Here is a 26,616-nt window from a genome sequence, read left to right as displayed (position 1 = left end):
TCCTTCGTCGGTGACATGCACCCGCAACCAAGGATCTGAAGGGGTACCATATTCCTTAGACCTATCTATCCAAATGCTTGATGAGCGTTAATTTGGGTTTCCCTCCCATGCTAGGAACATTGATTGCTACAATATTTCTGTTGGGCTTGGAGGCAAAACCTTCGCATGATCCATGTCGATATCATTTTCTGAGATCTTTTTAGAAGATATCATATTGTAGTTTCCTACTGATGCTACTTCCGCCAAATTGATTAGAGGTGGAAGGGTGAAAGTTCCCATTAATATATGATCTTTTAGTAGGCCTACTCCGATATTTTGAAGCGAATGGTGGCTTCCATGGATCATTGGAATGCTTCCCGTAACTTGAGAACCATTGGGGAGGAAGTTTTGTTGATCGACGATTGTAATCCCTCCTTGAAAGGGAAATGCAATCTTCCTAAAATAGGTTGACACAACAATAGCCATAGCATATATCCATGGTCTTCCCAGTAGGATGTTGTAATCGAGATTTCCGTCGATTACCTCAACATCTATTTCTACTGTTTTCCCTCCTAGTTCAACCTTCAAGTTATTTAGAATACCATATGGGGTATATGTTCATCCGTCAAATGATTTTAATGTCGTCGAAGATCGCGACAAGGTTGGAGATCCTAAAGTTTTCCAGCAACTCATTGACATAATACATGTAGATGCCCCCTCATCAATAATCGTTCGATGAACAGTTTTGTTGAGGGCTTTCACTTGAACGAGGAAAGCTAGTTAAGCTGATAACTGAGGATCGTATCCTTTATGATCGAAGGATACAAGATTGGAATCCTTTGGGTTTATCCCACCGATGGCTGATAATAAAGCTTTCTTTTGGGATGGGCAATTTTGTAGTACCTCAAGAGTCGACATAGCGGATGGCGATTGGGCCAAATCTTCCACTATATTATAATGTTGTGCCGCTTTAGCGCGGGGATTAAACGTTGACTTGTGTACTACTCCCTTTGGCGGTTTTATTGTCAATTCGGGAATGATGGGTGGCGCAACTTCTGTTGAAGTTGTTGTCGAACTACTAGGTTGATCTTTATCCTTGTTGTTCGACAGTTGTGGATTCCCATAATCTTTGTTTCTTGTCGATATCAAAGCATCATTTTGTTGTTTGGAAACCGACAACATTAGCATTTGAGATGGGGAAGCATTTCCACTGTCAACCAGATTTGTCCCTGGATTCGAAAACGGATCAGTTAATACTGCTGAGGTCTTTGTATTCTTGAAGAATTTTTTAAGCTTAGCTCTGTGTGGACAATCTGCGGTTCGATGATCCTCATCGCATATGAAGCATGGATTTCTTGGTTTCCTATTTCGAGGAGGGTTTGCAAAAGATTTTTCAGGTGATGATTCTTCTTGTTTCTTCTTCTTCCCTTTTCCTTTCTTCTTGCCCCTTGGTTGTTTGGTTTATTTGCCTTTATCTATCGATACGACATTTACTTCCGAGGTAAGAAGTTCCTCTTTTGCATTTTGACCGGAAATATTACGGGCCTTTTTAGAAGTAGCCTTCGTCGATTTCGTGTTTGTTGCGCCAATCACACCATCGCCGGCATGAGAGTCATTGTTTGATTTAGGAGGAGGAGGAACTGAGAATTCCGGTCTAGGAGCGTTAGGTATTTTATCATAGAGCATGCCGGACTGAGTGTAAATCAAGTCCAAATATTGCACATGAGAAATAACCTACTCTTCGGTGACGACTCCCCCTTTTGCCACATCTTCTGTGATGGAAGGTAATAATGACTTAATAAACCATTCAGCTAAAAGCTGATCGGGAACATACGTTTTCACCATTCTACGACGACGTTGCCACTCATGTATATGATCAGATATATGAGTGGCCGTTGTTTGTTCGAAATTGGTAAGAAGTTCTGCTCCCATTTCGTACCTTATCGGTAACTGAAAATGGGTTAAAAAGGTTGTGGCTAGGGTACAAAAGTTGTCAAATGAAGCTCTAGGCAATTCGATATACCATTTTGTTGCCGGACCAGTTAACGTCCTCTAAAAAAGGTGAAGCCTAATCGAATCATCATTTAGGGTGTTTGATGAACACCACAGATGAAAGGTCATCACATGATTCGACGGATCTTCACCCGGATTTCCATAAAATTTAGGAATATCTGATGGAAGTTTATGTGGAATTGCTGGCCACCAAGGGGCGTAAGCGATTGGATCGTTTGTTAACCTATTTAAATCAGGTAACTCTAAAGTCGCCATGAAGGGTAACTATTAATTCAGGTTAGGCGAAGCATACCCAGGATAGGATGGGATTGCTTGAGCAGTTGGTCTTTGCATACCAGCATAATGCATTTGATGCTCGTAACTCTGGTAAGGTTGGTGGGCATGACCATTGTAGAATGGTTGATTTTGACCGTTTTGAATATACAGTTGCCCACTATTCGCAAAGATTTGTTGCTCAGAACCTTAGTATACTTGTTGGAACTGCGGTTGTTGGTATTGCACTAGCCATGGTTGTGAAGCCATATGTTGTTACCCGATACTAACTGTTTGACCAAGATGAGGGGTAATTGTACCCGTTTGAACCTGTGTCATTCCACCAGTCGGCGATTGTGGTTGAGTTGCAGGGTCAAGGGGCTGTTGCATTACAACCTGAGAAACCTGAGGTTGGCATACAACAGGCAGCGCTCGAACTTGCGACACCATCACAATAGCTAGCGTAGTTGGTATACTTGACATAGGTAAGCATTGTTGCATCAAATATACAACTCTTGGTTGTTGAGGTGGTATCGGTACCCAACCGCTTGACGTAATTCCAGCAGAACCCGAATTTTCTTGTGAACTCCCGTATGGTTGTCCTCCCAGAGGGGATAATGATAGGGTATACTGCCCCCCATACGGTGGTAATCTGGTTCTTAAGGGAATGGTTTGCCCTTGAGGGCCGGACTGGCCAAATTGACCTCCAAATGGATCAATTTGTTGAGACTCAACATAAGAGTTTCCGGATATTATTCCGGATGAACAAACAGGAACAGACCGTACTGTCGAAACGGCCCCTGAGTGCGCTCCTTCTAGCGATTGAGAGCTAGTTGGGACAGATTGTATACGGGCGAACATTGTTGGAGTGATAGCAGGAAGTTCTGCCGTCGATGTGTCAGACGACACAGTCCTAGATGTTGACGGTTGTTCAGACATTTCTAGTCTATCGAAAAGATTACCTAGCGATTCTACAGGAGCTTCCGCTAGCGGTAGACTAATTTCTGATGAAGAAGGATACAGAGTGATCCCGACTCCAAATTACGATGGAGTAGTAGATGGAGGATCCTCCACAATCTCTTCTATAGCAATCAGACCAAGTGGAAGGGGCAGACCGTCAGGTCCGTAAAATATTTTTGGTGTCGAAGAAGGTATGGAATCTGCAGCTACAGATGTTTAGGGAACAACGCTCTCCAAACGGTTGTAGATGGAACTGGTTCAGTGATACAAGTGTTTACCCTTAGACTAGGATCAGTACTACTGTCCTTCTGTGGCTGCTGAACTTCTTCTGTAAAGGCAGGGATACTAGAAATGTTTGGAGTAATCGGAGTCTCTGATGTTGTTGGAACACTTTTTCTAACTTTACCAGGAGATTTGGAACCAGTTAAACGACTTCGCTTTGTCCGTACTAGCTTCAATTCTGGAGACAAAGACGATTGACTCGTAAGCCTCCGCGAACGACGGGGTTTCAATTAACTTTCTTCCACGATTGCGGATTACTCGATCAACTAAAAATCAAGGGGAAGTATGTTTCCAAATTAGATGAATTTTAGATGCTTTGACACAACTTGTTTTTTCAATTTTTAAGAGTCGAGAAAAAACAAAAGATGACTCTAGTCGCCTTCGATTTTTAATGAGCCTGAAGTGACAAGTGCTCAGATGGACCTTTTTAGTTAAGGAGTCTGAAAAGGAACAAAAGGGACTGCTCTAGAAATCTAGGTAGAGGGATTACCAAACCAATCGCAAAACTATAGAATACTTTTTACGGTACAGCAGTCAATCTTCTTGAATGCTGTGTTCAGTGCATTGCGATCGATAGGGCGACAAACACAGCTTCCTATGGATAAAGGATTAAGCCTATTGTGGTCTTTCAAAATATACTCGACGGTACGTGGGAGCACAAGTTCGTACTGGCACTTATCGTCTCAAAGTGGAGGAATCACCCAACCATCAGTGAGAACAACAATTACCAGGCTTTACGATGTCAGAATACGTCTCTAGACTAGACTTCTAAATGTTGTGTGTTAGGATCCAAAGCGTTGTTAGATTCATTGAATTTATTTTATAGTTGATCTTGTTTAAGAAATTTGCCTTTAAGGTTCACCGCAAGATGTAGATGTATAATTCCTAAAATGTAATCTAAGATGATAAACAATCTTCTATCTTCTTTGTGCAATGAAAATCCTAGCTACTAAGGAAAGAGAGACAATATTCTTTCACAAAGAGCAAAGAGCACACTCTAAATGCACTGTCCTAAATCAAACCAATCAAACAGTCTAAATGCAAATGCACAAGCATGTATTTGTTTTCGGCTTTCTTAGTATGTGAATGGTAAAAAGAAAGCTAATGCACAAATCTGAATTACTTTTCAAGCGACAATTATTAACAAGTCTCTTTTCAAAATAAAAAATGGAGACAATCACAACATTTTACGATTTGGAAATGAATACTTGTTTTTGACACTAGAAAAACAAAAAATTCAAACCAAATACAATAGTAACAGGATAATCGACTATCTACAACAACCAAACTCTTTCCTATGACTGAAAATGACACTTGCGACACTTTCAAATCAAAGGACGACAGTACGATTACGTTACTTTTTGCAAAGGAGAACTGAAAATGACTCAACAAATACACAAAAACATTTATAGTTCTTTTGCACAAAGGAGGTGGAATAACAGCAAGGAAAAGGGGTTTCAAACAGAGATATACTGATTATAGGCAGCAAAATTCATGAATAGAACTGAAAAGAATGAATCACAAAAACCAAAACTGAACAATGCCTAGTCTGATCAGCTCACCTGTAACACAGGGAATTTGAAATGCAGCGCACCTACTACACTCGCGAAGTGCGCTGAATTTCAGATTCACAGAACAATACCTGCGTTGGGCCAGAGACGAGACTTTGCTTGGGTTCTGGGTCATGGTTTGCAGTTCAGTTCATGGGTTTTCGCCGAGCAAATGGTAATTAGTAATGCAACAATCAGGGGTAGATCTAAGGAGGTTCTAAGAGCTACCACAAGGGGCAATCAGAGAGTTCGCAAATCAGTTTTTTAAGTCATAAACAAATCCCAGAGATTGACTGAAGCGGCATTTATCTACTTTGCGTTTGCATAGCAAAAGCAGTTCGAAAGCTACCTGGCTCAACTTCAGGCTCCGTCCATAAGTTTATAAAATAAACAATCAAGGAAGATAAACAAACAAACTAATTCGTCCCCAGCGGAGTCGCCATTTTGTTACAGGGAAAAGTGTCTACATAGAACTGCTTATCCCACTAAGGTGTGATAACTACCTTAGAAACAAACAAACTAAAGCTACTTTCGTTTTTCCTTTATGAAATATAGATGGAGAAGAACAAAGAAGACCAACCTCTATCTTGCGATAATCTCCTAGTTTGATTCCTCTCTCTCTTGATAGTCTTTCGCTACTTGCTCCCTTGTACGCCCAGCTTCACAGAGTACCTGTAAGATCACAGTAGCATAACACTATACAAGAACATGGATCTATAATCATAAACAATCTAGGATCAGATGTAAATTGACCATACAAGTGCATAAAACATAAATGACACAAGAGTATGGAGGAAAACTTGAATAGCTTTTATTGATAAACAAGAAAGAGCCAAGGGAGTTACAACCAGTTGTTTTGACCCAGCATCATCCTCTCAGCAAGGAAACCCCTCTTCACCTCATACAAAGCTTAGATCACCCAACAATCTGATGTTGTCTCAGGAAACCAACAGCAATTCCTTACATTATGCAAAATTCTAGCCTCTGGATCTCTGGGATGAGGGATCCATATATAGATATCTGTAAGGGGGATGAGTCAGCTTGTGATTTGATTAGTGTCTTCCCTCTGATAGTTCTTGCTTCCACTTGGACATTGATGATCTCTTACTCATCCTTGGTCGAATTCAGAGAGGCAAGTGTCACAGGAGAAGTTTCTGGAAGATTCCATGCCTCTCCACCTCGCGGAATGACACTGCCATTTGTCACTTCTTGTCCATCGCACCCCATAGAAGGGCTTTTTGAAATTCAACGCACCCACACAGTGTATTTAGGTGAGATGCAATGCACTTTTCCCATGGAGCAGCTGAAATGATCCTATTTTGACCAGTTCTGAGTAGTTTTTCATGGAGAACTTCTGGGAGAAGTTGTAATCAGTTCACCTTGTTCCTTTACGGGTTAGAACAACACTTTTAGGGATTTATGAGCCCTTGGTTTATGGACATTTCATGCTTGGGGTTGTAGTGCCCAAAAATATCTATAACACACCCAAGCGTCTAGGTTGTGGAGGTGGTAATTTGTTTTTCAATGGCACCGACGAAGAGTATCCAGTTGTTCCAATATCTCATTATGACTAAATTGGATTTCATTCATATATGCAATGAGTTCATTGCAATCTTCATACATGTGGTCGTGAATGATGTCAAAATTGAGCTGAATATCTTGTAGTTACATTGCTAGGGATTCCATTATTGTTGGAGCCTCCATTCACCCTAAAGAGTGAGCTAGAGAAAGCGCCACTTAACCCTCACACTTCATGTTAGCTAAATTTCTCGAAGATGAGCTGGTGCATGGAGGTGGGTACTCTGCATTGACAAAGTGGCCAACCCCCCAACAATGCATCCCTCGATGTCGAGGCATTGCTTTGGCAACAGGGTGGTTGAGCGAACGGAACTAGGAGCACCTCAAAGAACCCTCCCTAGGATGCCCTGACATAGAACAAGATGCACAGGAGAAACCTAGGGACCCTATACAAGTAGTAAAGCACAATTATCTATTCGATAACAACAAGGAAGATGACCTTGAGGCAAGATAATAAGATGAGACAACTCAACTAGAATTCCCAACCAAATGCGGTGCCAAGATTCAAATTGATGCCCAGGAAAGAGTTAGGATCCCAAGTACTCGTTTGAAGGCCAAACTCCTGCCAAACTAGAGAGGACTGAACTTCCACTATGCCACACCTTCAGAACCAAAACCTTGGCGAGCCACCATAGTGTCCTTCGCCCACTCTATCAACCTCCCTCTTAGCAGCATACATCGCCCAAAATTCCAACCAAAACAAGAAGTTCGTGCCCTTTCTTATCATAATTGTTGCACCATCCATAATGTTTGTCCTTCAGGTGATAATTGACCCATAGAGTAATTTCAACATGTGTGTCGCATGGTGGAGGGAGAAAGCCCTGAGGACTTGCTTGGCGTCATTTATCCACCCCCATCGGGGGTTGATAGACACCAATTTATAATAAACATCAAAAATTTATTTCATGGTACATTTCACATTGATAAAATTTTAAAATAATAAATTAGCTAAATTATAACTTGTTTTTAAATTACTCCTATTATTATTGAAAATAATTAATATATAAGTTAAACATATATACATATTTAGTCACTTGGATTCATCCCTTAATTGACATTCTTAATTTGAAAATAAACATTGTTACAATATCAATAAATATCTATCATAATCACAATCTAGCACAATCACATAATGAGCACAAGTTTTTTTTCTAGTGAAAAACTTGAAAAAAAAATTGCTCTTGAAATAGAATAGTGAGACTACTTTAAATATATATATATATATATGATTTTCTCTTTTACATGGTTTACATTACAATATTTTTTTTGTTATTAATATATTTATAAATACAGGTCAAGATAACCCTAAATGATTATATATATTTTTTAATATTTAATGATTTTATCTCCTTTCAAATATATATATATATATATATATATATATATATATATATATATATATATATATATTGATTTTTTTTTAAGGTTGAATAGCTAGCTCAATTGGTCGATTCATAGATCTATCGGGATATTATCTATTTTTAGTTTTTATCCTACTCCATATTAATTTTTAATTAGAAATTATTTTACTTTTGTTTTATAAGGGACATGTGTCAAGTTGGTTGTACAATGCACCTTTTGGTATAACCATAGGCCAATACTATAATTTATCAATACACCATGCCCAAAAAACAATTAACTTATTTCATATAATACTTATTAATTTTTTTTAATTAGTTAATTTAATTGAAAGAGAAAAAAAATAACTATTTGAAGATTAATATTAACTTTTAATATGTAGATCATTAAGAATATTCTAAAATATTAGTTAAATATTTTAAATTACTACTATCCAATTGATAATTATAAATAATTAAATTAAAATTATAAAAACACTATTCTAAAATAAATAGGAATATAAACCTAAACATTATTGATAAATTTAATATTAATGTTATATATATATATATAGATATAACTTTGTAAATCAATAACGATCCAGGTTAAATGTTGCACATGTTAATGTTCGATGGCTCCAAGACCAATTAAGAACTAATTGAGTCCATAATCATTAAGGAAATACATTAAAGCTAACTGAAACTTCATTAAGCCTTTTAAATCAGTGGTACCGGGAAGACCTTTAAAATTCCTAAAATAGATCCGGCCAAAACACTCGTGCTGGCTTGTGGGTGGGGCCGCACCCCTTGACATTAGGCCCTGCATGCGTTGAACTTGATAGAATGTTAGAAGTATCAAGCACAACCCCTGTACGGAATGATTTTGGAGTCAATGTCTAAAATCAAATCAATGAAAAGGATGTAACGTTGATACTGATGTTGAATTACATGTGAAAGAGGTGGTTCTTTTTTTCCACCACAAGGAATCTGTGGATGGAATTTCATCCCAGCCATATCTACTATTTAGAGAGGGAGGTCGTGTCGAAAGAGGAGTCCTTTTGCTTTTATTGACACCTCAATTTGAAATGGATTTCAAGTATTTTGGCATCAACTATCGCGGCCGGCCGCCCCAACGAATAACGTTTTACAAACAAACATGTATTAGCCAAGGTATTTAACAGGTTACCGGCGGGTCAATACCCTGGTGTAGCGATCGGAATGGATTCAAAGTCTGGTAAACGATTGGGGCCACAGTATACCTGCCCATTAGGGTCCCTCTCCACCCGTCCGGCCAAGTTGACGATACATAACAATCAACACGGCGGCGAATGAACGGTTCACTCTTCCTATTCCTCTTATAAGTATTCGCATTCCTTACGTATATTTCACATTTCCCGGTGTAAGTCTGCCCACTATCAGGGTTCTCGCATTCCCATACTGAATGATATCGATTAGATATCATATCGTTTGTGTTAAGAGAACTTCGATCTGATATCTTATCGATTGTTTGCTAACACTGAGCTTTATGATGAAGAGCCCTACAATGGCTCTCCTGGTTATGATCTCCTTCCTGCTCATTGCAAGGCTGATTATGATCTCTCTTCTGCAAGCCCGGGGAAAGGATGCGTAGAGGAAATTCATTGATGACCGTCCACATAATACACGATCTTAGAACGGTGGCGAGAGCAACTTTTGACATTCCGGGTATTTTTCTGCCTCTATTTGACTCAATAACATATATTTTACTGACAGCTTTGATCAAATGGTATATTTATCTCGAGTATTTCCTACCCTGTAGTGTAATGTTTTTATATTATCTCAAAATAATTATAATATTTGAGTTTTAATATAAGGTTCATTTCTTCCCTCTAAACATCCATTAATGTTTAGGGTTTTCGTATGATAATAATACAAAGAAGTAAACAAAATCATTCAAATACTAATTTTTAATATTCCAGTTTTAATATAATGTTTATTTCTTCCCCTAAACAACGTTTGACGTTTAGGGTTTTGGTATGACATTTTTAATATAAGGTTTATTTCTTCAATATAAACATCGTTTAATGTTTAGGGTTTTGGTATGACATCGAAGTAAACAAAATCATTTAAATACTAATTTTTAATATTCCAGTTTTAATATAATGTTTATTTCTTTTCCTAAACACGGTTTGATGTTTAGCGTTTTGGTAGGAAATCAAAGCAAAGAAGGAAACAAAAACTTTTAAATATTTTTATTAAATAGTAAATACTTTAGAGCAAAAAGTATAACATTAATTGCAGAAACATATTTATAGTGATTTGGTGTGAATTTATTTTGTGAGATTAGAATTAATTAAATATTATTTATTTATTTATTTGTTTATTGAATGTTTTTTGTTATTTTAATTAATATTTTTTAGGTTGGTTTAATAGAAAACATATAAGCATAAGAAAAGTAGAAGTTAGAATAAATCATATAGTCTCACAATATGTGAGATCACACTATTTCATGCAAATGCTATATAAAAGATATATCTTCAACATTATAGACCTTAAGGAATTGGATCAAATATACTAAAAATAAACAATAGCATAGACAACAAAGAAATCAACTCATACCACTAACTACAAAGTAAACTAGTTCAACAACCTATGAGTACAACACATCGAAGGACAACTCATTAGCCAAATAGCTCACAATTCTAGAACACTCAATTTCTACATTATTCTAACATCTCCCTTTAATGGGGAGATGGATTTTCCATAATTCCTAGTCATTGTCTACATATTTCAAAGCTCATCTTTCCAGGAGGTTTGGTAAAGATGTCAGTTACATTTTCACTTTTATTACAATACACTAAGTGAACCTCATTTGACTTTATCTATTCCATTACAAAATGGTGTTGGAGTTCAATTTGTTTTGTTTTGGCACGATAAATTGGATTATTTTCCAAATGAATGGAACTATGGTTGTCACATTTGATGCTTGTTCGAATTCTTTGTTTTTCTCTAAATCTTTTAAGAATCCTCCTTAACCAAGTAGCTTCACAAGTTGGATAGGTCAAGGTTTTGTATTCAACTTATATGGATGAAAAGAAAATAGTTGGTTGTTTCTTGGTGCTCCATGATATGATACACAACCCTATATTGAATCCATATCCAGAGGCTCATTCTCTATCATTACGATTTCCAGCCCAATCTGAATCAGAAAAACCTACCAAATCAACATCTTATTCATCATTATACATAATACCAAAATTAATTCCTCCTTTCAGATATTGACGAAATTTCCTTGTCGTTTTTTAGTGGCTTTCAGAAGGCTTAACCTTGAACTGAGTAAGGATGGTGACATAATATGCTATATCTTGCCCTGTAGTGGTCGAGGTTGCTCCATCATCATTAAATAATTTAGCATTTTGTTCTAAAGGAGAAGATATTGCCTTGCACTCAACCATATTGAACCCTTCAAGGATTTACCTTGTATTTTTTCTTTGTGCAATTAATTTCTTACTAGATTGCCTCCAAAGATCAATACTAAACAATAATCCAATTCACCAAGGTCTGTCATGTCAAATACCTTTGACAAATTTCTTTTAATTTCTTTGATCAACATGGATTCACTTCCTATTATGATAAGATAGTCAATATATAAAGACATCAAAGGAATATTCCCTTTTTCATCTTTCTTGATGTAGAAGTTTGGATCACTTTTGTTTCACACAAAAGCTTTTTCGTAAAAGAAAGAATCAATATTCACACACCAAGATCTTGGTGCTTGTTTCAAACCATATAAAGATTTATTTAACTTTCAAAAATTATTCTCATATCCCTTCTTTACAAACCCTTCAAGCTAAACGAAATAAACATCTTATTTTAACTCACTATTCAAAAAAGAAGATTTGACATATAACTCGTGAATTTTCCAATTAATTTTTGTAGCTAACGCAATCACAATTCTAATTATGTTCAACATAGCTATAGGTGAAAAAGTATCTTCATAATCAATTCCTTGCTTTTGTATATAGTCTTTTGCAACCAATCTAGCTTTATACTTATCAATACTGCCATTAATATTAAACTTGGATTTAGACAATCATTTGCATCCTATGTGAAATTTGTTTTTAAGTAATTAGTTTAATTCCCATGTGTCCTTCTTCATTATTGAATTATATTATTCATTAATTTCACCTCTCCATTCTTTATATTCCTTAGCTTCTTCATAGCTTGAAGGTTTTTCAACATTCATTACATGAGACATGATATGAAAATGAGATCTTAGACTAATATTAAGGTACTACGTACTCATGTGCATGATTTGCCTATGTTACTTAGTGCAACGGGTCGAAAAGATTGCGAATAATATAGGCAATGAAGCAGTTAGAAAAACATAACAGATACACGCATAACACAACAAATAATCAAGGAGTTCACCCAAAACTCTTGGGCTACGTCTCCTGGTCCAACATTCAGTGGTGACCTCTCTATTATGTCTTCAAAAGAAGAGTTTTTACAAATGTGAGCTCAAATTGTGTCTCAACGCAACAGGAATAAAACAACAAGTCTTTACTTAGATCCCCCAAGTCTTTTTGAGTACACAGACTCTCCCTCTCGCTCTTTGTCTCTATCATTCAGTGGCTTTTAAGCCAATTGGCACTTGTCTATTTTTTTTCCCTTTTGGGCTCTTTGGTTTCTGGCCTCTGGCCACTCAAATCCCCTCTGAGAGTTAAACAATCATTGTTAAATGTCTTCAGGGATGGTGGCCACCTGTTTTGTAACAGAAGGGATCATTGATGCATTAAAATGCAAAAAAAATTATTTCTTTATTTACACAGAGAAATACATAGAAAATGCTGAAAAGATTGCCTAAACGCCTCTTATCATACTTCAAATAATATCAATTCCGCCTTATAACTCCATTTGGTCTGCCTTTATATCACTTTCAGATGTCCACCATTGATATGTATGTTCTTTGATCCAATGTTTGATATTCATTTCGGGAGGCTTATGTGTACGGAGATTACTCGCTCGAAAAGGCGGTTTTCTCAACCTACGTGTCGGCCAGTGGATGGGATCGGGCAGAGCCTGTCCAATACCACTTACCGTCTAAGGCCCGCTCAAAATCTCGGTCATTACGGAACTCAAATATGATAAAACTGCATGCATAATCATTTCAGATCCGTTTTATCACTCCGAGCGCATTTCCTTTGTATTAGTTTATTTAATGAAAATGCGAAATACATAGAAAACACCCTTTTACTAAAACTCAAAATATATTAAATTTCTTCAATAACCTCGTCGGGTCCTACTATCGCAAGTCGCATTTGTATCAGCCCCGCTCCTTTGTATTGCTCCGATGCAATATTGTGATGTGATATGTCGTAATGTCATATAGCATAGTCCCTGGGCCTTTGGTAAGCGCTCCCTTATATTTTGTCGATGTGATATTGCGAGTTAACCTGGATCGTCGATCTGTGCACTTGATCGATAGTCCTCATTTACTTGCGCTGATCGATATTGCAATTTTCATATGGTAGCCTCTGATAGCCTCTGCTTGCCATCTCCAATTAGGATATGTCGATCGGATTTGGACCGTTGATTGGCTAGATCCAACAGCTCCTGTGCATCGTTGTTCAGGACTTTGATAAACTCTGCTTTGGCCATTTTGCATCTTTTTCTCTCGCGATAGTGTAATCTTCCTTTTTTAGGGTTCATCCTTTTTGATAAAAAAAATTTAATCTTTGAAGACTTAGAGGAATTTTAGGATCCATTTTGTATCATGCATTCCTAGTGAAAATATTTTGGACCACCAAAATTTGGTTTTTAAGCATCAATCAAGTGAGGATACAGCTTCCTCACTTGTCAAATTTCTATCCATTGTGCACTACTTGGCTTTGAACCTTTGAGTCCAATTTTGAGGTACTCAACATCCCTTCTGCACGTAGTTCTCACCTTCCTATCCAGAACTGTGCCTTCCTGCAACTCATTGAGATATTCAGGTAACAGACCATCAACAGAAGGCAACTGGCATTGCTCTTCAAGATCTTCAACCAATGAAGGTTCATATAACCTCCATTTCTCTGCATTAACGACTAAATAGATATGGATATAAGCTGGCAAATCAAGGTGAAAAGCGTTTTCACCAATTTTCTCAAGTATCTTGAAAGGCCTGTACCTTATTGGCTTCAGCTTCTTACCTTCACCTTGCATTCTGTCCTTTCTGATGTACAGCTAGACTTGATCACTAACTTGGAAGCTATGCTCAATTCGATGCTTATCATGCCCTGCCTTGTACATGGCCTGGCTTCTTTCGAGCTATTCCTATACTGCTTGGTGAATTTCTTAGATCTGTTCAATGAACATGGTGTCTTTTTCCACGTCACTGTGTCCATCAACTACTATATCTTTACTAAAGACAAAATCCAAGGGAGACTTTGGTGTAAAACCAAAACAAGTCTCAAAAGGGGATCTCTGAGTAGAAAGGTTCTTGGCATGGTTGCAAGCATGTTGCACATAACACAAATGTTCATCCCAAATATTGGGACGCTTGCTACAATAGCTCCTGAGCAACTGGATCACTGTCTTGTTGACCACCTCGGTTTGGCCATCTGTTTGTGGATGAAATGCTATGCTCTTCTTCAATCTAGTGTCCATCAATTCCCACAGACTTGACCAAAACTTCCCAACAAATCTAGAATCTTGATCAGATACAATGGAAGTGGGTAACCCAAAATGAACCCATACATGCTGAAAGAACAACTTTGTTGTTTGTTCAACTGTAATCTGCTTGTTACAAGGTATTAGAATACACATTTTGCTGAGCCTGTCCACAATAACATATAAATAATCATGACCTTTTCTAGAATTTTCCAATCCCCAACAAAGTCCATGGAAACACTTTTGCAAGGACGAGAAGGAACTAGAAGTGGAGTGTACAAGCCTAATTTTCTATTACTGGGCTTGCTTTTAGCACACATAGTACACCGTTTAATATTTCTAGAAACGGTTTCATGCATTCTTGGCCAATAACAGAACCTTTGCAGCTATGCAACTATTTTACTTACACCAAAATGAACTGATATAAGAGAAGTATGTGCTTCTCGGATTATCTTAACTCCTTTTGTTTTTGGAATGCATAACTTTCCCAAATGATACAGGAGTTGGTCCTTAACATAATAATCTAATTCTTCTACTTGTTTTCCATGACTTAAAGTTGCATATACATATTTAAAATCTATATCTTGAGCATATTGTTCAATGTAGCTTTCATGCATTACTGAGTTATGCTTAAGTATGCTAGATGCATTTATGATTGGTCTAGATAGCATATATGCAATTTTATTATGTATGCCCTTCTTATATCTGATGACAATATGAAATTGTTGTAGAAAACCCATCCAACTGTAATGTCTCGATTGCTTCAATTTAGTTTATGAGTGCAAATATTGAAGTGGTTCATGATCTGTATGTATGATTGTTTCTTTGCCCATTAGGTAATGTTTCCACTTTTTCACGCTTTGTACTAATGCATACAATTCTTTATCATATGTGGGATAATTAACTATTGTAGAAGTAAATGTCTCAGAATGATAGCATATGGGTTTACCGTGTTGCATCAACACTACTCCCATGGCATAATCACTGGCATTTGTTTCAATCTCAAATGGTCGTTGAAGATCTGGCAGTGCTAGTACTAGTGTTGTACTAATTTTTTCTTTTAAGGTGTCGAAGGCTTTCTGGTGTTTGCCTCCCCACCAAAGCACCTTATTCAATCCTGTTAAATCATGTAAGGGAGCTGAAATCAAGAAAAAGTTGGAAATAAACTTTCTCCAATATTGTGTTGCTCCTAGGAAACTCCTAACTTCTGTAGTAGATTTGGGCTTAGGCCAGTTCACAATGACCTCAACCTTAGAGGGATTTATCTTCAATTCACCACCCCCTACAATATGACCCAAATAATTTAAAGATGTTTTGCCAAATTCACATTTTGATAACTTTACATAGAGATTTTTTCTTTTCAAAACATCTAAAGTCTGCTTTACATGCTTGAAATTTTCTTCCCATGTTTTACTGAAAACAAGAATGTCATCTAAATATACAATTACAAAATCATCAATAAAAGGTCTAAGTACATCATTAATAACTCTCATGAAAGTTGCAGGAGCATTAGTTAAGAAAAAAGGCATAACCAGCCATTCATACAGCCCTTGCTTTCTTTTGAAAGCAGTCTTCCATGCAACTTGTTTTGCAACTTTGACCTGATGATAGCCACTACACAAGTCCAACTTGGAAAAGTAAACTTCATCTTTTAGTTGATCTAATAGATCATCAATGCAAGGAAGAGGATAACGATTCTTGATCTTTATTTTATTCAGTGTTGTATAATCAATGCACATCCTCCATGAACCATCTTTCTTTCTCACTGGTACGATTGGAGATCCACATGGTGATGTGCTTAGTCTTATGAACCCTTTATCGAGCAGCTCATGTACCTTCTTCTTGATCTCTGCATTCTCTAAAGCGAATAACCTATACATTCCGATGTTAGGCAATGGAGGATCTTGCTGCAAATGAATATCATGTGCTATTTCCCTTTTGGGTGGCAGACCTTTAGGTTCTTGAAATAGGACATCATATTCTGAAACAAATTTAACTAAATCATCTTTCTGTTTAGCATCACAACCTTCAAATATATTGGTTTTATCAGGGTTCTTTTCCTTTACAACAGTTAGTAAAAATTGCTTGCATGAATTTACAATTCTTTTTATCTACCCTTAGTTTATGAGAGAGTAGTTAATTTTGACTTTATGAGCTCTTACAAAATATTCTATTCCATCTTTATTGAGTCGATACTTATTTTCAGCTCTATAGAATATGGCATTTCTATCACACAATTGAGGACTTCCTAAAACAATACCAAATATATCCAAGGGAACTATATCTAACTCAACCTCATCTACAAATGTTGACCCAATAGCAAACCTAAGTTTACATTGTCTAGTCACTTGTAGCTTTGCTTTATCACATACCCAACCTAATGGATACAACTTCTTGTGAGGTGTTGTTAGAAAGCACAACTTCTTTATAATTGTTTCAGAAATCAGGTTTACTTGTGATCCACTATCAAATAAAGTATCAATCTTTTGGTGCTCGGAAATAACTATAATATGAAAAAGCTCGTGTCTTTTCCTCTCATTATCTTTATTATCAATAGATTGTGCAAAATTACTTGTAGATGCTTTAGAATTTTTAAGTTTTATACCTGTGGATGTGACTATTGTTTCATTACCTGAGTTTGACCCTAAGTCTTTCTGAATAGCTGCAACAATCTTCTTCTTCTTACCACTGAACTTCTTGGGTTTCAACTCTGGATGCAAAGACCAGCATTGTTCATCATCGTGTCCATAATTCTTGCAGTGAATGCATCAAAGTTTGTCCTTCTGTACAACGTTTGTCTTCCTCTCCTTCCATTTCATCTTCTTCTTTTCCTTGTTCTTGCCTGCAGAGGGTTTTGATGATCCCCGTATCTCTGGGTTCACATTCTTACCTCTAGCTTCTAGATGTGTAGCCTGAACTGATACATCATCTAGGCTAGTGGGAATATACATGAGAATGGTGTGCCTCAAATAGCTATATAGACCACCTATATGCTTCAACAAAGTTTCAAGTGAGTCTAGAGATATGCCAAGAGTTAAAGCTCCTTTTCTAAATTTGTGGGTATAACTTTGTACACTTTGGCCTTTTAATTGGCCAAGAGTTTGAAACTCATCATTGCTTGTTGCATTTAAGCTAGAGGATAGAACTATTTTTTAATGGCAGAAACAAATTCATTCCAAGTAGGAAGAATTTTACCATGTCTCTTCAGATCAACTTGTGTCTTACCTTCCCACCACACTAGTGTAGTCACTCCAAGGCGAAGGCTAGCCAGCTGAATCTTTCTCCTTTTTGAATCAATGTTCTGCACCCTGCAATATACATCAATCTCTCTAATCTAGTTATCTAGATTTTCCAAATTTAATTCTCCATAATAAATTGGCAAATCAAACATTACATATAATTTAATCAAAGAAGTTTTCTTCCTTTTCTTTTCAGGGATAGATGGAGGTGAGGGTGGAGGAGATGATTGAGGAGGCTCTTCCCCTTTCCCTTTGCCTTTTGGATGGGCAGGTAGAAGAGGTTCTTCTATTCCTTTGCCTTGTTTGGGTGTCGAAGTGCTTTCACCTCTACCCTTCTTAAATTCTCAATATATTTCTTCCACCATGGCTCACATGGCGATAAAATTGTCCATGAACTGAGATTCTGATTCCAATGGAATTTCTTCTGCCATTCTCCTCTAAGGATAGAATCTTCCAATCTCTGGATTAGTCTCAACATGTTTTCCTTCTCCTAGTTTGAGCTTTAACCTAGTTAGCATTCAAGAATCCAACACAAGCTTGTCTAACCTTAGCAAACCTAAAGCTCTGATACCACTTGATCTGAAAATAAGATCTTAGACTAATATTAAGGTATTACAGACTCATGTGCAGGATTTGCCTATATTACTTAGTGCAATGGATCGAAAAGATTGCGAATAATATAGATAATGAAGTAGTTATAAAAACATAATAGATACATGCATAACACAGCAAATATTCAAGGAGTTCACCCAAAAGTCTTGGGCTACGTCTCTTGGTCCAACTTTCAGTGGTGACCTCTCTATTATGCCTTCAAGAGCAGAGTTTGTACAAATGTGAGCTCAAATTGAGTCTCAACACAACAGGAATAAAACAACAGGGATTTACTTAGATCCCCCAAGTCTTTTTGAGTACACAGACTCTCCCTCTCACTCTCTGTCTCTATTTTCTCTCGGTCTCAGCGCTACTGCCTTTTCTCTGTCATTTAGTGGCTTTTAAGCCAATCCGCGCTTGCCTATTCATTTTCCCTTTCGGGCTCTCTAGCTTCTAGCCTCTGCTTGCTCAAATCCCCTTTGAGCATTAAACAATCATTGTTAAATGTCTTCAGGGATGGTGGCCACCTGTTTTGTAACAGAAGGGACCATTGGCATGTTAAAATCCAAAAATAGTCATTTCTCTGTTTACACAGAGAAATACATAGAAAATGTTGAAAAAACTACCTAAACACCTCTTATCGGAATTCAAATAATATCAATTCCACCTTATAACTCCATCAGGTCCACCTTTATATCACTATCAGATGTCCACCATTGATATGTGTGATCTTTGATCCGACGGTTGATATTAATTTCAGGCAGCTTATGCATACGAAGATTACCCAACCAAAAAGGCGGTTTTCTCAAGCCACATGTCGGCCAATGGATGGGATCGAGCGAAACCCGTCTAATGCCACTTATTGCCTAAGGCCCGCCCAAAATCCCACTCATTACAAAACTCAAATATGATAAAAGCGCATGCCTAATCATTTCGGGTCCGTTTTATTGCTCTGGGCACATTTCCTTTGTATTTCATTTATCTAACGAAAATGTGAAATACATAGAAAAAACCCTTTTAGCGGAACTCAAAATATATTAAATTTCATCCATAACCCCATCTAGTCCGACTATCGCAAGTCACATTTGTATCGGCCCCACTTCTTTGTATTGCTCTAATGTGATATTCCGATGCGATATGTTGCAATCACATATCTCATAGTCCTTGATCCTTTGGTAAGCGCTCCCTTGTATTTTTCCGTTGAGATATTGCGAGTTAACCTGGGCCGTCGATTTGCATGCTTGATCGATGGTCCTTGTTGACTCACGTTGATCGCTATCGAAATTTTCATATGGTAGCCTCCGATAGCCTCCACTTGCCATCTTCGATTGCGACATGCCGATCGGATCTGGACCGTTGATTGGCCAAATCTGACGGCTCCTGTGCATCATTGTTCAAGCCTTCGATAAACTCTGTTTTTGGCCATTTTTCATGTTTTTTCTCTCCCGATAGTGTAATCCGCCTTTTTTAAGGTTCATCATTTACGAAAGTTTCTTTTTGATCTTTGAAGACTTAAGAGGGTTTTTAGGATCCATTTTGGATCAAGACATCAATGCATAATCATTATTCCTTATAGGTGCTTCAATTTAATGTGATGACCTTCTTGGATTTTTCCTGCAATCATCTTCTTCTCTTCTTCTTGGAGTGTAATGATGGATTGATTCTTCTTTTTCTTGAACCTATAGTTATTCATGTTCCTATTTGACATTTGTATATGTTTTGACATAATCATTAGTATTGTGCAATACATGACTATTATTTATTTTATCATCTTCATCTGCATTCACATGAAACACCATATACTTACTTGCAAGAAATCTATGTGAGTTGGGATCAAACAGATTGTTTGGTTTTTTATCATTACAATGACCAATAAACATGCACTTAATTGACTTTGCATTAATTTTTCTTTTTTGATATTTATGAATATGAGAAAATGTCTTGCATCAAAAAAATCTTAAATGACTCACTTTTGGTTTATACCCATAAAATTCTTCAAAATTATTTTTAAGGTCAGAAATTTTGGTTGGACTCCTATTTTTAAAATAAATAATGGTATTACTGGCTTCAACACAAAAACCATTAGTGACATTTTTACCTTGAAACATACTACTTGCACATTCTACTAGTGTTCTTTTTTTCCTGTTAACAACTCTATTTTGTTGAGGTTGATGTGATATTGTAAATTGTTGTAGAATCCCATTTGTTTTAAAATGTTGATTAAATGTTATTGGTTTAAATTCGTCCCCATCACCAAATCTAAGAATTTGGATGCATTTTGTAGTTTTTTTCCACCATATTTTTGAATTCTTTAAAGTACTCAAAAACACCATTCCTCTTTCTTATGAAATAGACCCAACTATAGATACATCAATCATTAAGAAAAATAAGAAGACATCATGCTGCAACAAGAGATCTAGTTTGCATAGGTCCACATACATCAATATGAATCAATTCAAGTATTTGTCTTTGTCTTTTCCTTTTATGTTCAAGAAAATCCTCTCTATGTTGCTTGCCAAGTGAACATGATTTACATTCAACATTCACATTCTCTTACATATGAATGGCTTTTTACCTTTGGCTACCAATGCCAAATCTGAACTATTAGAGAGTAAATCAAAGTTATTCATCCTTTCTTCCACTTGGGGTAGAATCCTTGTGAATTCGTCAAACATAGGGAGCTTTTATCTAGCTCGAATAATTGAAATAAAGATTTTATAATATTTCACTAAGCCTTTTAATGTGATGGTGACTAAGTCAACATTAGACACATTTTCACCAATATTTGTTAAATTATCACTTAGATCTTTGACACGGAAAATGAAATTGCTTATATTTTCATTTGCTTCCATTTTATAGACAAAGGCTTAGTCTTAAAAAATAATATGTAGTTTATATTTGTTATTTTATTCAAACCCTTGAGCACATCCCAAGTTTCTGTTGATGTCTTGCAACTGATCTCTAGAATTATATTGTCCTTTATGGACATTCACAGTAGCATTTTTCCTTTCAGTTCTCACTTCCCCCAATCTGAAATAGTAGCACCACCAATGGGTATGGGTGCCATAAATCACCATAAATTACCACTTACAAATCACCATAAATTATAACCTTCCATTATTGTTAAAAACTTAAATTTCCATTGAACATAATCGGGACCATCATGCTTAGTGGATTCATTCAGATATGTACAGTGAGAGAATTTGGCAGGATGACAAATTTTCTTTTTCCTCAATAAACAACTTCTAAATCAAATATAATTGAATTCAATTTTTTCTTAATTTCTTATATCTCTATTTCACCAACTAATATGGTGGGCGTGGTTAATATTTATATTAAATAATTGTCATTAAAATTTAAAAAGAAATCCTTTCCTTTTTACAATTCCATTCATTTTTATAATATGGTTTCTAGATGGAAATTTTATTATTAATATCACGGTTTTAATTTAACTTATTTTAAGAAATTTATAATTTACGGGTTTCACTTTAATTTTTATTTTATTTTTTAAAATATTTAATTATAATATTCTTCGCATGTTTAAAAATAATTTATTAAGTTTCAATTATAAATCAACATTTATTTTTGTATAGACTCATGATTTTTCAAACCTCTTATTATACCTTTATTATACATTTCTCGAGTTTTCATTATTAATATAATGAAATTTAATGTAAGAATATTTTTCAAAGAGCCACTTTTACAACAGTTCTAATTATTAATAGAATAAAATTCCACGCCAAAGTACTTGTTAAGAGATTGACCTTCAATTTATCACTATAAATGTGATGGTAATTTCTTTATAAAGGTTACTTATTAAAACATTTTCATGAAATTTAATAGTAAATGCAAATTTTATTAACTTAGAAAAATATTTTTAAAAATTATCTGCGTTTTTAAATAAAAGAAACATTTATAAATAAACAAAATATTTATAAAATAAACCATAATAAAGTAAAGCTTCCCGGATTGATATTCTGCGTTCTCCATCCTCGATCTATTTTTTCAGTAGGTTTGTAGAGCAAGTAAATAATTTTAAAGGTTTTACAAAAACCTAGAAAGTAAAGGTAAGTATTATTACTTTTTTGGGAAATAATTTTCGAGTTATGACGTACTTAACCATTAAATTTTTGAATCTCAGATCTAAAATCTTTTACACGAACACACCTAAATTTGTTTAGGTTTTCTCCATTTACCTATTTCTTTGCCAAACGATTTAGGAAAAGGATTTCCACTTGTGATGGATGTGTAGTTGCTCATATATAACCATCTTTATAACTAGGCATCACTACCATGTCAATTCATTTAATATAACTTTGACAAAGGTTATTTTCCTTCGAAAAATTCTTGGTATTTAATATTATTCTTTTTTAAAATACCATCTAATTTTTTCCCCTTGTTTTCTTAAAAAATTCAATGCTGTAATATTTTTTCTTAATATCGTTTTAATAAATATCAAGTAATTTTGAAAATTTATTGGCAAAGCCTTGGAAAATAGTGGCTTTTTCAATTTTTACACGTCGGCCTCATAACCGTTCAACTCGGTCCATATGAGATAAAAGGTCCTCTTAAACACCAAATAAATATGGAGCCATGGACCTCGTTTGGATGACATATCACACTTGAGTTTGATGTGAAATTTGTAGGAACATTCCATAGGTGCGAAGGAGGAGAAAGAGAGTTCAAACTTGTTTTGGGGTTTTTATATTAATTCTACTTCGACTATTCTTTTAACATTGAACATTGAACTTTGTTCACTTGGGCTATTCTTTTTATATTTAATCGATATTTTCTCTGTGATTGGGACAGAAAATTACAGAAGGTTATGATTCTATATGACTCTATTTGGGGTTGTTGATTGAGGTTAGCCACATGATTTATATAGGGTTTTATCGTAGGAACTTTTATTGAATATTTTCAATGTGTTTTAACTGTGTTTAATTGAGGAAAGAAGTACAAGTGTTTTACTAGGTTTACGAAAAAAAATTCGACAAGTTTTGAGCATTGAATTTGATTGAATTGTAGATGTTTGACTATTGTTGATTGTACCTTCATAGGATGAAAAATCTCAAAATGATGCATTGGATCATATTTAACTTTCTCTCTCTCTCTCTATTCACTAGTTTTGGATTGGTTTCTTTGGGAAGTCAAAGCCTTAACTTTGTTTGGTGGATGTGTTATTTGGACTATGTATCTCATGTTGAACATTTATTGACTAATAAAATAAGAAGAATTGATTAAGGGTTTCCCTCTTGTGGTGTTCTTCTGTGGTCATTGAAAAGATATTTGTCTCATTGTACATGGATATCTTCTATTGTGTATTTATTGGTTATTGATATATCTATAATTGCTTATTTTTACTCGGGTGATTAGAATTAAATAAAATTAGTTTATGTGATTATATTAACATAAAACTCTATGAAAAATTAACATGGTATTAGAGTTGAGGTGAAGGCTAGCCTAAGGAGGCCAAAGAGCACCCTTTTGAGACATTGTTTTCGCTGATTGTTGATCGGATTTTAGGCAAGATGACTACATCCTACTTCAATATAGAGGAGTTGAATCATGATACCTTCAAGTTTGCATCATGGAAGACTATATTGGATCTTACTCTTGAGGAGAATGATGTGATGGAATATGTACAAGGACAAGTAGTTTAGCCTCCTGAGAATGCCAATGTCAATGACACGCCCAAGTACAAGAACGGTGAGATCAAGGCCAAGAAGATCATTATCGATTCTCTCTAGGATCATCTCATCAGTTATGTCTCCAATAAGATTAAGTAAAAAGATTTGTATGAAAAATTGATTGGGATGTTTGATGTAAAAAATTTAATTCAAGTAATCTCTTTGAAGAGACAACTTAGTGATATCAAGAGGAAAAATTTTGAATCTATTAAAACCTACTTCATGGGGATCTCTCAAATAAGATATCGGGCTCCTTCCATTGGAAAATTCATATCTGATAGATAGCTTGTAAAAATGACACTTGGTGGGCTCCCCATGTTTTGGGAGACATTCATTACAAGGATTAGTTATAGGAAAGAGCCACCTACATTTGATGAGATATTGGAAAATTGCACTCAAGAGGAATTTAGGCTCATTTCTAGAGGAAGAATCCCAAGACAATAAGATAAAGAGCCTATAGCCTTTCTAGCAAATTTAACAAAAGGAAGAGGGGAAAATACCTTCCAAATGGAAACCAAAGAAGTCACCCCCACCATTGAACAATGACAGAAGAGATTTTTCAAAAGTCCGATGCTACAAGTGTGATAGGTTTAGTCACATAGCAATAAGTTGTCATGATAGAAGAAATTCTTAAAGGCCCAACAATATAAACAACAATGGAAATGTAAACAACTTCAACCATAGAAGGAAAACAGGAGGTTCTACTTCCCATGCAAGTGTTGAAGAATCCCAACGTCCTAAAAAAATGACAACAAATACAAGGTATTCTAATAATGTTGAAATTTTTCAATGTGAATATGTTCTTGTTGCTACTTTCTCTAGTTCATATTCATATAGCATTAATAGTTGGATGGTGGATACTATGACATATAGAAATTTTAATAGGTATCGTGAATTCCTCTCAAAATTAGTTGAGAGGGAAACCAATTTAAAAATTTTACTTGGGGATAATTATTGTCATCCTGTAAAAGGGTATGGTTCAATTTATTTTCATTTGGAAACTGTTCCAACCATTCTTCTACAATATGTGTTGTATGTGCTAGGCATGAAGAATAATCTTGTCTCTGTCTCTTCCATGGAAGGCAAGGGGTTTATATTTGCATTCATTGATGGAAAATTCCTTTCTTGGATAAGGAATTCTAGTGTGAGTGTAACCTTCACACTTCGTATCATAAATGAATGCCTTTATAGATTTTGTGGCCGACCAATTCAAGCATTGGTCCATGACCAATAATCAGTGTGAGCATTGCGAGTAGAGATTTTCTCACCTTCATTAAAGTATTCTCTTAAGTTGAGTAGCATGGTTATAGGGATACCCAGGGTTTAGGTTGATCATGAAGTTTTATACGATGGATGTAATAGTGGGAAGAGTGTCAAGAGATCATTCCCTTCTAGCAACTATATATCTAAGGAAATTCTTCATCTTATTCATTCTCACCTTTCCGGGTCCATGGCCGTAAAATATCTTGGATAATATTTATACTATACAATCTTTCTTGATGACTTCTCTTGTGAAACTTGGATCATCTACTAGAAGACCAAGGATAAGGCTTCAATGTATTTAGGAATTTCAAAGCTCTTGTGGAAATTGAAATAGAGACGAAGATCAAGATCAAGGACTGATCATCAAGGTGAATACATTGAAAATGAATTAAAATAATTTTACCAATATGTTGGGATTAAGAGGCAGATGACTACTCCGTAAAAATGTCAACAAAATGGATTTGATGAAAGGAATAATAGGTCCATCTTGGATGCATCAAAATCCATGATTCATGATAAAAAGGTTTTGATCTTTCTATGGTGAGAAGCTATAAATTCTGTTGTCTATGTCCAAAATAGGAGTTCTCATCAAGCCCTCAGAGACAAGACTCTTGAAGATTTTTTTACAAGTGTGAAACTGGAAGTAGGACAGTTGAGAATATTTGGTTACCCTCTCTACTTTCATGTGCCAAAGGAAAATAGGTCCATTCTCGAAGATTTTTGAAGGAAAGCTACATGTTTTGGTTATTATGAGAATTCTAAATGATTACAGGACATATGTGATAGGCCAGAGGATCATTGAGCTCAACTGGGATGTGAGATTCAATGAAGATGTTGCCCTTGTAAAATAAAGGGAATCCCTTTTCCCTCTCAGCACTGATAAAATAGATGATATTATAGATGAAGATGCAGAGACATCATTGCCTGAGCTAAACCTTTTAGATGAGCCTATGGCACCGATGGATCCTTTGGATCCTCCTCCCCATGAATCTCCCACGTCAAAGAGACCTTTGTGGCTTTGTGATACATTAAAGGATGCAAAGAGACACTTATCCCCAAGAAGAATGTTTAGAGAGGGCAAGAAACCTCAAAGATATCAAGGATACGTTTCATTCATGAGTGGCATAATACTTCATGAAACTTGTAGTCATGAAGAGGCAATGAAGGAATAGGTTTGGAGATATTCCATGCCTAAGGAATATGAACCAATTTTGAAAAATGATGTATGGGAGGTTGTTTTGAGACTTAGGGG

The sequence above is a fragment of the Pinus tabuliformis genome, chromosome X, assembly GCF_031772625.1.
Source record: "Pinus tabuliformis cultivar Carrire ecotype Pingquan chromosome X, CPIR1, whole genome shotgun sequence".
Classification (NCBI taxonomy): Eukaryota; Viridiplantae; Streptophyta; class Pinopsida; order Pinales; family Pinaceae; genus Pinus; species Pinus tabuliformis.
Note: the sequence above shows the minus strand (reverse complement) of the source record.